This window comes from Pseudophryne corroboree, chromosome 4 (assembly GCF_028390025.1).
Source record: "Pseudophryne corroboree isolate aPseCor3 chromosome 4, aPseCor3.hap2, whole genome shotgun sequence".
NCBI lineage: Eukaryota > Metazoa > Chordata > Amphibia > Anura > Myobatrachidae > Pseudophryne > Pseudophryne corroboree.
The window spans coordinates 893,854,963-893,871,696 of NC_086447.1; the positions used below are offsets into that span (position 1 = coordinate 893,854,963).

The 16,734-nt window shown below is 54.4% G+C and overlaps 1 long non-coding RNA gene across 2 annotated transcripts in view; it reads right to left on the reverse strand.

Annotated features, from left to right (window-relative positions):
- The window catches only part of LOC134911870 (uncharacterized), a 42,280-nt gene that overhangs the window by 15,652 nt on the left and 9,894 nt on the right, over positions 1-16,734 (reverse strand). Inside the window, exon 2 of one of the 2 annotated variants that reach the window (XR_010176918.1) lies at positions 782-982. This is a non-coding gene — a long non-coding RNA (uncharacterized LOC134911870). The remainder of the gene's footprint in view (positions 1-781; positions 983-16,734) is intronic. The other variant, XR_010176919.1, reaches the window with a different exon arrangement.

Consider the following 16,734-nt stretch of genomic DNA (forward strand, 5'->3'; position numbering starts at 1 on the left):
ACTGCCCCCAGTATAGTGACAGTTACACATAATGCCCTCTGTATAGAGGCGGACACGTGTACTGCCCCTACTATAGTGCCAGGGACACATACTGCCCACAGTATAGTGCCAGTTACACATAATACCCCCTCTATAGTGCAAGTTACACATACTGCCCCTCCCCAGCAGTGCTCACCACCCTGGGTCTCCTTCTCCATCACACTGCTGTTGAGTTGCCGATGGTCTCTGTCTGGGAGAAGGAGAGCGCAGTGCACATCTCTCCTTCCCCATCGCTGAGTCTGGTCTGGGTACTGGTGGTTAGTAGCTGCTCGAGACCAGGTGGGCTGGCTGGTGATGGGCAGGCGGCCAGGCTGGCTGGTGGTAAGTGGGTGCCAGAGGGGTGCTCCAGGCCAGGCCGCAGTGCTTCAGGCCATTGCCCTGTTTGCCCACCTCAAGATCCGCACCTGCCTTCTTCCTATGATACGAGAGCAATAAATGCCTTTGCTGTGCTGCTCCTTGCCTGAGATGCCTATAGAGGACTGCTGCTTAGTTTTTGATGACTGTTTCCATTTAGGTACAACTATAGATGGGTTAGGTATGGGATCACGACAGCTTGCCGGTGGTCAGAGTACCGACAGTGGCATCCCGATGGTCTGGATCTAGACTCATTTTAATAAGTATACTAACCCTTCTCCTTACCCTACCCCTAACCCTCTCTACCAGCAGCCTAAAACTAACTCTCCCCTACTGGTGAATACTAACCTCCCTACCCCCGCAGCCTAACCGTCCCAAGCATACTTACTGTACATTAAGGATGCTGACTGATGGAATTCCATAGTCAGTATTCTGAGTGGTGTCAGTATTCTTGTGCTGGACTTCTGACCGCCAGCATCTTGACCATCGGATGCCAACTACATACCTATGTAGACCACTTTCATAACATCAACTGGAAGAGAGGCTGGAAGCTATGAACATCAGGACTGCACCCAAGATGAGCAAAAAGCTGGTGGGAGGAAAGCGACAGGACCAGGTTCAGCAGGGACATTCTCATCAGACATCTGTGTGCTCCCCACATTTTCATACCCAACCATACTGCTCCCATGAGACCAGGACATTTATATTGAGTTCAAAAATGTTATTCAAATTTCTGCATGGAAATACAATAATGAAATGACATTGTATATACAAACATTATATTGATAGTGAATACAATTACAACATAGGGCCTAATTCAGACCTGATCGCTAGCAAGCGATTTTTGCACTGCTGCGATCAGATAGTCGCCGCCTACAGGGAGAGTATATTTTAGCTGTGCAAGTGTGCGAACGCATGTGTAGCAGAGCTGTACAAACTGATTTTGTGCAGTCTCTGCGCAGCCCAGGACTTACTCAGCCGCTGCGATCACATCAGCCTGTCCAGGACGGGAATTGATAACAGGAATCCTCCCTGCAAACGCATGGACACGCCTGCGTTTTTCCAGACACTCCCTGAAAACGGTCAGTTGACACCCACAAACGCCTCCTTCCTGTCAATCTCCTTGCGATCGCCCGTGTGATTGGATCCGTCGCACAAACCCTTCACTGGGCGGCGATCCACTTTGTACCTGTGCAACGCGCCTGCGCATTGTGGTGCATATCTATGCATGCGCAGTTTGGACCCGCTGTACGAAAACACAGCCTAGTGATCAGGTCTGAATTACCCCCTTGGTCTCCAATGTCTAGACCTATATTCCAATTAAGGTGAAGAGGAAGTCATAAAGTTTAGACATCTGAACAGATTTACTCGTAAACATGTTATATGACAAGAGTAAAGTTAACTAGTAAAGGATATAATAGGACTTATGGTATATCACGAGAAGAGGGCTACACATAGGAGAAGCCACCTTCGGAATAAGGGAGCAGAAACATACAACATCCTATAAAATGGATGTCATGAGTAAAAATAAAAATAAAGACAGACAATAGTATTGAATATAAAAGAAATCTAAGCACACATACAGTACACCTCTAAATGTAGTACAAATTGTTTAGAAAAGAACTCCATTATATTTGCAAAAGGACACATTTAGAAACATAGAAACATAGAATTTGTCGGCAGATAAGAACCACTTGGCCCATCTAGTCTGCCCCTTTTTTTTTTTTTTACATTATTTTTATCTCTAACCTTATTTGATCCTTATTTCTTTGTAAGGATATCCTTATGTCTATCCCATGCATGTTTAAATTGCTCTACTGTCTTAGCCTCTACCACCTCTGATGGGTGGCTATTCCACTTGTCCACTACCCTTTCTGTGAAATAATTTTTCCGCAAATTTCCCCTGAACCTCCCCCCCTCCAGCCTCAGTGCATGTCCTCGTGTCCTATTGCTTCTCTTCATTTGGAGAATGTTTCCCTCCTGGACTTTGTTAAAACTCTTGATACTGTATATGTGAAAGTTTCTATCATGTCCCCCCTTTCCCTTCTCTGCTCCAAACTATACATATTGAGATTTCTTAGTCTTTCTGGGTATGTTGTGTGATGTAGGCCATGCACCATTTTAGTTGCCCTCCTTTGTACAGTTTCTAATGTATTAATATCCTTTTGAAGATATGGCCTCCAGAATTGTACACAGTATTCTAGATGAGGCCGTACCAATGACCTATACAGTGGTATTATTACTTCTTTCTTTCTGCTGCTGATTCCTCTCCCAATGCAGCCAAGCATTAGAGGTACAGGTAAGACGTATTAAAACACGAAAGAAGGAGCACGAATGTGGAATAAGGTATGAGAAGGTTACGGGAAGCAGAGCCGGATTAAGGCTATGGGGGGCCCGGGGCACTTCAGACAATGGGGCCCCTAATAAAGAGGCAGGCAGATGAATTATATATATATACATATACATATACATATACATACACACATACATACATATACATACACATACATATACAGTGGTCGAAATGGGAATTTTGAAGTGAGGGTATGGAAAAAAATTCCAGGGTGTACTGTTGCGCACGTCAAAGGCGTGTGCCCTGAAAAAGGGGCGTGTCCTTAAGAGGCACTGGATGTGAGGGAGGACACATGGCGGAGGAAAGACTGAGGGGGAAGGGGGCATTGGCTTAGATGGGGGATACAGAGTGGGAGGAGGATATAATGGGGAGAGTGGCAGAGGAAGGGGGGTTGCTGGGTGGGAGAGGGACATATTGGAGATTGGGACACTGGGTGGGAGAGGATGCAGGGTGGGAGAGGGATATATTGGGTATTGGGACACTGGGTGGGAGAGGATGCTGGGTGGGAGAGGGACATATTGGGTATTGGGACACTGGGTGGGAGAGGATGCAGGGTGGGAGAGGGATATATTGGGTATTGGGACACTGGGTGGGAGAGGATGCTGGGTGGGAGAGGGATATATTGGGTATTGGGACACTGGGTGGGAGAGGATGCAGGGTGGGAGAGGGACATATTGGGTATTGGGACACTGGGTGGGAGAGGATGCTGGGTGGGAGAGGGACATATTGGGTATTGGGACACTGGGTGGGAGAGGATGCAGGGTGGGAGAGGGATATATTGGGTATTGGGACACTGGGTGGGAGAGGATGCTGGGTGGGAGAGGGATATATTGGGTATTGGGACACTGGGTGGGAGAGGATGCAGGGTGGGAGAGGGACATATTGGGTATTGGGACACTGGGTGGGAGAGGATGCAGGGTGGGAGAGGGATATATTGGGTATTGGGACACTGGGTGGGAGAGGATGCAGGGTGGGAGAGGGATATATTGGGGATAGGGACACTGGGTGGGAGAGGATGCAGGGTGGGAGAGGGATATATTGGGTATTGGGACACTGGGTGGGAGAGGATGCAGGGTGGGAGAGGGACATATTGGGTATTGGGACACTGGGTGGGAGAGGATGCAGGGTGGGAGAGGGATATATTGGGTATTGGGACACTGGGTGGGAGAGGATGCAGGGTGGGAGAGGGATATATTGGGGATAGGGACACTGGGTGGGAGAGGATGCAGGGTGGGAGAGGGATATATTGGGTATTGGGACACTGGGTGGGAGAGGATGCAGGGTGGGAGAGGGACATATTGGGTATTGGGACACTGGGTGGGAGAGGATGCAGGGTGGGAGAGGGATATATTGGGTATTGGGACACTGGGTGGGAGAGGATGCAGGGTGGGAGAGGGACATATTGGGTATTGGGACACTGGGTGGGAGAGGATGCAGGGTGGGAGAGGGATATATTGGGTATTGGGACACTGGGTGGGAGAGGATGCAGGGTGGGAGAGGGACATATTGGGTATTGGGACACTGGGTGGGAGAGGATGCAGGGTGGGAGAGGGACATATTGGGTATTGGGACACTGGGTGGGAGAGGATGCAGGGTGGGAGAGGGATATATTGGGTATTGGGACACTGGGTGGGAGAGGATGCTGGGTGGGAGAGGGACATATTGGGTATTGGGACACTGGGTGGGAGAGGATGCAGGGTGGGAGAGGGACATATTGGGTATTGGGACACTGGGTGGGAGAGGATGCAGGGTGGGAGAGGGATATATTGGGTATTGGGACACTGGGTGGGAGAGGATGCAGGGTGGGAGAGGGATATATTGGGTATTGGGACACTGGGTGGGAGAGGATGCAGGGTGGGAGAGGGATATATTGGGTATTGGGACACTGGGTGGGAGAGGATGCAGGGTGGGAGAGGGATATATTGGGTATTGGGACACTGGGTGGGAGAGGATGCTGGGTGGGAGAGGGACATATTGGGTATTGGGACACTGGGTGGGAGAGGATGCAGGGTGGGAGAGGGACATATTGGGTATTGGGACACTGGGTGGGAGAGGATGCAGGGTGGGAGAGGGATATATTGGGTATTGGGACACTGGGTGGGAGAGGATGCAGGGTGGGAGAGGGATATATTGGGTATTGGGACACTGGGTGGGAGAGGATGCTGGGTGGGAGAGGGATATATTGGGTATTGGGACACTGGGTGGGAGAGGATGCAGGGTGGGAGAGGGATATATTGGGTATTGGGACACTGGGTGGGAGAGGATGCAGGGTGGGAGAGGGATATATTGGGTATTGGGACACTGGGTGGGAGAGGATGCAGGGTGGGAGAGGGACATATTGGGTATTGGGACACTGGGTGGGAGAGGATGCAGGGTGGGAGAGGGACATATTGGGTATTGGGACACTGGGTGGGAGAGGATGCAGGGTGGGAGAGGGATATATTGGGTATTGGGACACTGGGTGGGAGAGGATGCAGGGTGGGAGAGGGATATATTGGGTATTGGGACACTGGGTGGGAGAGGATGCAGGGTGGGAGAGGGACATATTGGGTATTGGGACACTGGGTGGGAGAGGATGCAGGGTGGGAGAGGGACATATTGGGTATTGGGACACTGGGTGGGAGAGGATGCAGGGTGGGAGAGGGATATATTGGGTATTGGGACACTGGGTGGGAGAGGATGCTGGGTGGGAGAGGGACATATTGGGTATTGGGACACTGGGTGGGAGAGGATGCAGGGTGGGAGAGGGACATATTGGGTATTGGGACACTGGGTGGGAGAGGATGCAGGGTGGGAGAGGGATATATTGGGTATTGGGACACTGGGTGGGAGAGGATGCAGGGTGGGAGAGGGATATATTGGGTATTGGGACACTGGGTGGGAGAGGATGCAGGGTGGGAGAGGGATATATTGGGTATTGGGACACTGGGTGGGAGAGGATGCAGGGTGGGAGAGGGATATATTGGGTATTGGGACACTGGGTGGGAGAGGATGCTGGGTGGGAGAGGGACATATTGGGTATTGGGACACTGGGTGGGAGAGGATGCAGGGTGGGAGAGGGACATATTGGGTATTGGGACACTGGGTGGGAGAGGATGCAGGGTGGGAGAGGGATATATTGGGTATTGGGACACTGGGTGGGAGAGGATGCAGGGTGGGAGAGGGATATATTGGGTATTGGGACACTGGGTGGGAGAGGATGCAGGGTGGGAGAGGGATATATTGGGTATTGGGACACTGGGTGGGAGAGGATGCTGGGTGGGAGAGGGATATATTGGGTATTGGGACACTGGGTGGGAGAGGATGCAGGGTGGGAGAGGGATATATTGGGTATTGGGACACTGGGTGGGAGAGGATGCAGGGTGGGAGAGGGATATATTGGGTATTGGGACACTGGGTGGGAGAGGATGCAGGGTGGGAGAGGGACATATTGGGTATTGGGACACTGGGTGGGAGAGGATGCAGGGTGGGAGAGGGATATATTGGGTATTGGGACACTGGGTGGGAGAGGATGCAGGGTGGGAGAGGGACATATTGGGTATTGGGACACTGGGTGGGAGAGGATGCAGAGTGGGAGAGGGATATATTGGGGATAGGGACACTGGGTGGGAGAGTGTTGCAGAGTGGGAGAGGGATATATTGGGTATTGGGACACTGGGTGGGAGAGGATGCTGGGTGGGAGAGGGACATATTGGGTATTGGGACACTGGGTGGGAGAGGATGCAGGGTGGGAGAGGGACATATTGGGTATTGGGACACTGGGTGGGAGAGGATGCAGGGTGGGAGAGGGATATATTGGGTATTGGGACACTGGGTGGGAGAGGATGCAGGGTGGGAGAGGGATATATTGGGTATTGGGACACTGGGTGGGAGAGGATGCAGGGTGGGAGAGGGACATATTGGGTATTGGGACACTGGGTGGGAGAGGATGCAGGGTGGGAGAGGGATATATTGGGTATTGGGACACTGGGTGGGAGAGGATGCAGGGTGGGAGAGGGATATATTGGGTATTGGGACACTGGGTGGGAGAGGATGCAGGGTGGGAGAGGGATATATTGGGTATTGGGACACTGGGTGGGAGAGGATGCAGGGTGGGAGAGGGATATATTGGGTATTGGGACACTGGGTGGGAGAGGATGCAGGGTGGGAGAGGGACATATTGGGTATTGGGACACTGGGTGGGAGAGGATGCAGGGTGGGAGAGGGATATATTGGGTATTGGGACACTGGGTGGGAGAGGATGCAGGGTGGGAGAGGGATATATTGGGTATTGGGACACTGGGTGGGAGAGGATGCAGGGTGGGAGAGGGATATATTGGGTATTGGGACACTGGGTGGGAGAGGATGCAGGGTGGGAGAGGGACATATTGGGTATTGGGACACTGGGTGGGAGAGGATGCAGGGTGGGAGAGGGATATATTGGGTATTGGGACACTGGGTGGGAGAGGATGCAGGGTGGGAGAGGGATATATTGGGTATTGGGACACTGGGTGGGAGAGGATGCAGGGTGGGAGAGGGATATATTGGGTATTGGGACACTGGGTGGGAGAGGATGCAGGGTGGGAGAGGGACATATTGGGTATTGGGACACTGGGTGGGAGAGGATGCAGGGTGGGAGAGGGATATATTGGGTATTGGGACACTGGGTGGGAGAGGATGCAGGGTGGGAGAGGGACATATTGGGTATTGGGACACTGGGTGGGAGAGGATGCAGAGTGGGAGAGGGATATATTGGGGATAGGGACACTGGGTGGGAGAGTGTTGCAGAGTGGGAGAGGGATATATTGGGTATTGGGACACTGGGTGGGAGAGGATGCTGGGTGGGAGAGGGACATATTGGGTATTGGGACACTGGGTGGGAGAGGATGCAGGGTGGGAGAGGGACATATTGGGTATTGGGACACTGGGTGGGAGAGGATGCAGGGTGGGAGAGGGATATATTGGGTATTGGGACACTGGGTGGGAGAGGATGCAGGGTGGGAGAGGGACATATTGGGTATTGGGACACTGGGTGGGAGAGGATGCAGGGTGGAGAGGGATATATTGGGTATTGGGACACTGGGTGGGAGAGGATGCAGGGTGGGAGAGGGATATATTGGGTATTGGGACACTGGGTGGGAGAGGATGCAGGGTGGGAGAGGGATATATTGGGTATTGGGACACTGGGTGGGAGAGGATGCAGGGTGGGAGAGGGACATATTGGGTATTGGGACACTGGGTGGGAGAGGATGCAGAGTGGGAGAGGGATATATTGGGGATAGGGACACTGGGTGGGAGAGTGTTGCAGAGTGGGAGAGGGATATATTGGGTATTGGGACACTGGGTGGGAGAGGATGCTGGGTGGGAGAGGGACATATTGGGTATTGGGACACTGGGTGGGAGAGGATGCAGGGTGGGAGAGGGACATATTGGGTATTGGGACACTGGGTGGGAGAGGATGCAGGGTGGGAGAGGGATATATTGGGTATTGGGACACTGGGTGGGAGAGGATGCAGGGTGGGAGAGGGATATATTGGGTATTGGGACACTGGGTGGGAGAGGATGCAGGGTGGGAGAGGGATATATTGGGTATTGGGACACTGGGTGGGAGAGGATGCAGGGTGGGAGAGGGACATATTGGGTATTGGGACACTGGGTGGGAGAGGATGCAGGGTGGGAGAGGGATATATTGGGTATTGGGACACTGGGTGGGAGAGGATGCAGGGTGGGAGAGGGATATATTGGGTATTGGGACACTGGGTGGGAGAGGATGCTGGGTGGGAGAGGGACATATTGGGTATTGGGACACTGGGTGGGAGAGGATGCAGGGTGGGAGAGGGACATATTGGGTATTGGGACACTGGGTGGGAGAGGATGCAGGGTGGGAGAGGGATATATTGGGTATTGGGACACTGGGTGGGAGAGGATGCAGGGTGGGAGAGGGATATATTGGGTATTGGGACACTGGGTGGGAGAGGATGCTGGGTGGGAGAGGGATATATTGGGTATTGGGACACTGGGTGGGAGAGGATGCAGGGTGGGAGAGGGATATATTGGGTATTGGGACACTGGGTGGGAGAGGATGCAGGGTGGGAGAGGGATATATTGGGTATTGGGACACTGGGTGGGAGAGGATGCAGGGTGGGAGAGGGACATATTGGGTATTGGGACACTGGGTGGGAGAGGATGCAGGGTGGGAGAGGGATATATTGGGTATTGGGACACTGGGTGGGAGAGGATGCAGGGTGGGAGAGGGACATATTGGGTATTGGGACACTGGGTGGGAGAGGATGCAGAGTGGGAGAGGGATATATTGGGGATAGGGACACTGGGTGGGAGAGTGTTGCAGAGTGGGAGAGGGATATATTGGGTATTGGGACACTGGGTGGGAGAGGATGCTGGGTGGGAGAGGGACATATTGGGTATTGGGACACTGGGTGGGAGAGGATGCAGGGTGGGAGAGGGACATATTGGGTATTGGGACACTGGGTGGGAGAGGATGCAGGGTGGGAGAGGGATATATTGGGTATTGGGACACTGGGTGGGAGAGGATGCAGGGTGGGAGAGGGATATATTGGGTATTGGGACACTGGGTGGGAGAGGATGCAGGGTGGGAGAGGGACATATTGGGTATTGGGACACTGGGTGGGAGAGGATGCAGGGTGGGAGAGGGATATATTGGGTATTGGGACACTGGGTGGGAGAGGATGCAGGGTGGGAGAGGGATATATTGGGTATTGGGACACTGGGTGGGAGAGGATGCAGGGTGGGAGAGGGATATATTGGGTATTGGGACACTGGGTGGGAGAGGATGCAGGGTGGGAGAGGGATATATTGGGTATTGGGACACTGGGTGGGAGAGGATGCAGGGTGGGAGAGGGACATATTGGGTATTGGGACACTGGGTGGGAGAGGATGCAGGGTGGGAGAGGGATATATTGGGTATTGGGACACTGGGTGGGAGAGGATGCAGGGTGGGAGAGGGATATATTGGGTATTGGGACACTGGGTGGGAGAGGATGCAGGGTGGGAGAGGGATATATTGGGTATTGGGACACTGGGTGGGAGAGGATGCAGGGTGGGAGAGGGACATATTGGGTATTGGGACACTGGGTGGGAGAGGATGCAGGGTGGAGAGGGATATATTGGGTATTGGGACACTGGGTGGGAGAGGATGCAGGGTGGGAGAGGGATATATTGGGTATTGGGACACTGGGTGGGAGAGGATGCAGGGTGGGAGAGGGACATATTGGGTATTGGGACACTGGGTGGGAGAGGATGCAGGGTGGGAGAGGGACATATTGGGTATTGGGACACTGGGTGGGAGAGGATGCAGGGTGGGAGAGGGATATATTGGGTATTGGGACACTGGGTGGGAGAGGATGCAGGGTGGGAGAGGGATATATTGGGGATAGGGACACTGGGTGGGAGAGGATGCAGGGTGGGAGAGGGATATATTGGGTATTGGGACACTGGGTGGGAGAGGATGCAGGGTGGGAGAGGGACATATTGGGTATTGGGACACTGGGTGGGAGAGGATGCAGGGTGGGAGAGGGATATATTGGGTATTGGGACACTGGGTGGGAGAGGATGCAGGGTGGGAGAGGGACATATTGGGTATTGGGACACTGGGTGGGAGAGGATGCAGGGTGGGAGAGGGATATATTGGGTATTGGGACACTGGGTGGGAGAGGATGCAGGGTGGGAGAGGGACATATTGGGTATTGGGACACTGGGTGGGAGAGGATGCAGGGTGGGAGAGGGACATATTGGGTATTGGGACACTGGGTGGGAGAGGATGCAGGGTGGGAGAGGGATATATTGGGTATTGGGACACTGGGTTGGGAGAGGATGCTGGGTGGGAGAGGGACATATTGGGTATTGGGACACTGGGTGGGAGAGGATGCAGGGTGGGAGAGGGACATATTGGGTATTGGGACACTGGGTGGGAGAGGATGCAGGGTGGGAGAGGGATATATTGGGTATTGGGACACTGGGTGGGAGAGGATGCAGGGTGGGAGAGGGATATATTGGGTATTGGGACACTGGGTGGGAGAGGATGCAGGGTGGGAGAGGGATATATTGGGTATTGGGACACTGGGTGGGAGAGGATGCAGGGTGGGAGAGGGATATATTGGGTATTGGGACACTGGGTGGGAGAGGATGCTGGGTGGGAGAGGGACATATTGGGTATTGGGACACTGGGTGGGAGAGGATGCAGGGTGGGAGAGGGACATATTGGGTATTGGGACACTGGGTGGGAGAGGATGCAGGGTGGGAGAGGGATATATTGGGTATTGGGACACTGGGTGGGAGAGGATGCAGGGTGGGAGAGGGATATATTGGGTATTGGGACACTGGGTGGGAGAGGATGCTGGGTGGGAGAGGGATATATTGGGTATTGGGACACTGGGTGGGAGAGGATGCAGGGTGGGAGAGGGATATATTGGGTATTGGGACACTGGGTGGGAGAGGATGCAGGGTGGGAGAGGGATATATTGGGTATTGGGACACTGGGTGGGAGAGGATGCAGGGTGGGAGAGGGACATATTGGGTATTGGGACACTGGGTGGGAGAGGATGCAGGGTGGGAGAGGGACATATTGGGTATTGGGACACTGGGTGGGAGAGGATGCAGGGTGGGAGAGGGATATATTGGGTATTGGGACACTGGGTGGGAGAGGATGCAGGGTGGGAGAGGGATATATTGGGTATTGGGACACTGGGTGGGAGAGGATGCAGGGTGGGAGAGGGACATATTGGGTATTGGGACACTGGGTGGGAGAGGATGCAGGGTGGGAGAGGGACATATTGGGTATTGGGACACTGGGTGGGAGAGGATGCAGGGTGGGAGAGGGATATATTGGTATTGGGACACTGGGTGGGAGAGGATGCTGGGTGGGAGAGGGACATATTGGGTATTGGGACACTGGGTGGGAGAGGATGCAGGGTGGGAGAGGGACATATTGGGTATTGGGACACTGGGTGGGAGAGGATGCAGGGTGGGAGAGGGATATATTGGGTATTGGGACACTGGGTGGGAGAGGATGCAGGGTGGGAGAGGGATATATTGGGTATTGGGACACTGGGTGGGAGAGGATGCAGGGTGGGAGAGGGATATATTGGGTATTGGGACACTGGGTGGGAGAGGATGCAGGGTGGGAGAGGGATATATTGGGTATTGGGACACTGGGTGGGAGAGGATGCTGGGTGGGAGAGGGACATATTGGGTATTGGGACACTGGGTGGGAGAGGATGCAGGGTGGGAGAGGGACATATTGGGTATTGGGACACTGGGTGGGAGAGGATGCAGGGTGGGAGAGGGATATATTGGGTATTGGGACACTGGGTGGGAGAGGATGCAGGGTGGGAGAGGGATATATTGGGTATTGGGACACTGGGTGGGAGAGGATGCAGGGTGGGAGAGGGATATATTGGGTATTGGGACACTGGGTGGGAGAGGATGCTGGGTGGGAGAGGGATATATTGGGTATTGGGACACTGGGTGGGAGAGGATGCAGGGTGGGAGAGGGATATATTGGGTATTGGGACACTGGGTGGGAGAGGATGCAGGGTGGGAGAGGGATATATTGGGTATTGGGACACTGGGTGGGAGAGGATGCAGGGTGGGAGAGGGACATATTGGGTATTGGGACACTGGGTGGGAGAGGATGCAGGGTGGGAGAGGGATATATTGGGTATTGGGACACTGGGTGGGAGAGGATGCAGGGTGGGAGAGGGACATATTGGGTATTGGGACACTGGGTGGGAGAGGATGCAGAGTGGGAGAGGGATATATTGGGGATAGGGACACTGGGTGGGAGAGTGTTGCAGAGTGGGAGAGGGATATATTGGGTATTGGGACACTGGGTGGGAGAGGATGCTGGGTGGGAGAGGGACATATTGGGTATTGGGACACTGGGTGGGAGAGGATGCAGGGTGGGAGAGGGACATATTGGGTATTGGGACACTGGGTGGGAGAGGATGCAGGGTGGGAGAGGGATATATTGGGTATTGGGACACTGGGTGGGAGAGGATGCAGGGTGGGAGAGGGATATATTGGGTATTGGGACACTGGGTGGGAGAGGATGCAGGGTGGGAGAGGGACATATTGGGTATTGGGACACTGGGTGGGAGAGGATGCAGGGTGGGAGAGGGATATATTGGGTATTGGGACACTGGGTGGGAGAGGATGCAGGGTGGGAGAGGGATATATTGGGTATTGGGACACTGGGTGGGAGAGGATGCAGGGTGGGAGAGGGATATATTGGGTATTGGGACACTGGGTGGGAGAGGATGCAGGGTGGGAGAGGGATATATTGGGTATTGGGACACTGGGTGGGAGAGGATGCAGGGTGGGAGAGGGACATATTGGGTATTGGGACACTGGGTGGGAGAGGATGCAGGGTGGGAGAGGGATATATTGGGTATTGGGACACTGGGTGGGAGAGGATGCAGGGTGGGAGAGGGATATATTGGGTATTGGGACACTGGGTGGGAGAGGATGCAGGGTGGGAGAGGGATATATTGGGTATTGGGACACTGGGTGGGAGAGGATGCAGGGTGGGAGAGGGACATATTGGGTATTGGGACACTGGGTGGGAGAGGATGCAGGGTGGGAGAGGGATATATTGGGTATTGGGACACTGGGTGGGAGAGGATGCAGGGTGGGAGAGGGATATATTGGGTATTGGGACACTGGGTGGGAGAGGATGCAGGGTGGGAGAGGGATATATTGGGTATTGGGACACTGGGTGGGAGAGGATGCAGGGTGGGAGAGGGACATATTGGGTATTGGGACACTGGGTGGGAGAGGATGCAGGGTGGGAGAGGGATATATTGGGTATTGGGACACTGGGTGGGAGAGGATGCAGGGTGGGAGAGGGACATATTGGGTATTGGGACACTGGGTGGGAGAGGATGCAGAGTGGGAGAGGGATATATTGGGGATAGGGACACTGGGTGGGAGAGTGTTGCAGAGTGGGAGAGGGATATATTGGGTATTGGGACACTGGGTGGGAGAGGATGCTGGGTGGGAGAGGGACATATTGGGTATTGGGACACTGGGTGGGAGAGGATGCAGGGTGGGAGAGGGACATATTGGGTATTGGGACACTGGGTGGGAGAGGATGCAGGGTGGGAGAGGGATATATTGGGTATTGGGACACTGGGTGGGAGAGGATGCAGGGTGGGAGAGGGACATATTGGGTATTGGGACACTGGGTGGGAGAGGATGCAGGGTGGGAGAGGGATATATTGGGTATTGGGACACTGGGTGGGAGAGGATGCAGGGTGGGAGAGGGATATATTGGGTATTGGGACACTGGGTGGGAGAGGATGCAGGTGGGAGAGGGATATATTGGGTATTGGGACACTGGGTGGGAGAGGATGCAGGGTGGGAGAGGGACATATTGGGTATTGGGACACTGGGTGGGAGAGGATGCAGAGTGGGAGAGGGATATATTGGGGATAGGGACACTGGGTGGGAGAGTGTTGCAGAGTGGGAGAGGGATATATTGGGTATTGGGACACTGGGTGGGAGAGGATGCTGGGTGGGAGAGGGACATATTGGGTATTGGGACACTGGGTGGGAGAGGATGCAGGGTGGGAGAGGGACATATTGGGTATTGGGACACTGGGTGGGAGAGGATGCAGGGTGGGAGAGGGATATATTGGGTATTGGGACACTGGGTGGGAGAGGATGCAGGGTGGGAGAGGGATATATTGGGTATTGGGACACTGGGTGGGAGAGGATGCAGGGTGGGAGAGGGATATATTGGGTATTGGGACACTGGGTGGGAGAGGATGCAGGGTGGGAGAGGGACATATTGGGTATTGGGACACTGGGTGGGAGAGGATGCAGGGTGGGAGAGGGATATATTGGGTATTGGGACACTGGGTGGGAGAGGATGCAGGGTGGGAGAGGGATATATTGGGTATTGGGACACTGGGTGGAGAGGATGCTGGGTGGGAGAGGGACATATTGGGTATTGGGACACTGGGTGGGAGAGGATGCAGGGTGGGAGAGGGACATATTGGGTATTGGGACACTGGGTGGGAGAGGATGCAGGGTGGGAGAGGGATATATTGGGTATTGGGACACTGGGTGGGAGAGGATGCAGGGTGGGAGAGGGATATATTGGGTATTGGGACACTGGGTGGGAGAGGATGCTGGGTGGGAGAGGGATATATTGGGTATTGGGACACTGGGTGGGAGAGGATGCAGGGTGGGAGAGGGATATATTGGGTATTGGGACACTGGGTGGGAGAGGATGCAGGGTGGGAGAGGGATATATTGGGTATTGGGACACTGGGTGGGAGAGGATGCAGGGTGGGAGAGGGACATATTGGGTATTGGGACACTGGGTGGGAGAGGATGCAGGGTGGGAGAGGGATATATTGGGTATTGGGACACTGGGTGGGAGAGGATGCAGGGTGGGAGAGGGACATATTGGGTATTGGGACACTGGGTGGGAGAGGATGCAGAGTGGGAGAGGGATATATTGGGGATAGGGACACTGGGTGGGAGAGTGTTGCAGAGTGGGAGAGGGATATATTGGGTATTGGGACACTGGGTGGGAGAGGATGCTGGGTGGGAGAGGGACATATTGGGTATTGGGACACTGGGTGGGAGAGGATGCAGGGTGGGAGAGGGACATATTGGGTATTGGGACACTGGGTGGGAGAGGATGCAGGGTGGGAGAGGGATATATTGGGTATTGGGACACTGGGTGGGAGAGGATGCAGGGTGGGAGAGGGATATATTGGGTATTGGGACACTGGGTGGGAGAGGATGCAGGGTGGGAGAGGGACATATTGGGTATTGGGACACTGGGTGGGAGAGGATGCAGGGTGGGAGAGGGATATATTGGGTATTGGGACACTGGGTGGGAGAGGATGCAGGGTGGGAGAGGGATATATTGGGTATTGGGACACTGGGTGGGAGAGGATGCAGGGTGGGAGAGGGATATATTGGGTATTGGGACACTGGGTGGGAGAGGATGCAGGGTGGGAGAGGGATATATTGGGTATTGGGACACTGGGTGGGAGAGGATGCAGGGTGGGAGAGGGACATATTGGGTATTGGGACACTGGGTGGGAGAGGATGCAGGGTGGGAGAGGGATATATTGGGTATTGGGACACTGGGTGGGAGAGGATGCAGGGTGGGAGAGGGATATATTGGGTATTGGGACACTGGGTGGGAGAGGATGCAGGGTGGGAGAGGGATATATTGGGTATTGGGACACTGGGTGGGAGAGGATGCAGGGTGGGAGAGGGACATATTGGGTATTGGGACACTGGGTGGGAGAGGATGCAGGGTGGGAGAGGGATATATTGGGTATTGGGACACTGGGTGGGAGAGGATGCAGGGTGGGAGAGGGATATATTGGGTATTGGGACACTGGGTGGGAGAGGATGCAGGGTGGGAGAGGGACATATTGGGTATTGGGACACTGGGTGGGAGAGGATGCAGGGTGGGAGAGGGACATATTGGGTATTGGGACACTGGGTGGGAGAGGATGCAGGGTGGGAGAGGGATATATTGGGTATTGGGACACTGGGTGGGAGAGGATGCAGGGTGGGAGAGGGACATATTGGGTATTGGGACACTGGGTGGGAGAGGATGCAGAGTGGGAGAGGGATATATTGGGGATAGGGACACTGGGTGGGAGAGTGTTGCAGAGTGGGAGAGGGATATATTGGGTATTGGGACACTGGGTGGGAGAGGATGCTGGGTGGGAGAGGGACATATTGGGTATTGGGACACTGGGTGGGAGAGGATGCAGGGTGGGAGAGGGACATATTGGGTATTGGGACACTGGGTGGGAGAGGATGCAGGGTGGGAGAGGGATATATTGGGTATTGGGACACTGGGTGGGAGAGGATGCAGGGTGGGAGAGGGACATATTGGGTATTGGGACACTGGGTGGGAGAGGATGCAGGGTGGGAGAGGGATATATTGGGTATTGGGACACTGGGTGGGAGAGGATGCAGGGTGGGAGAGGGAA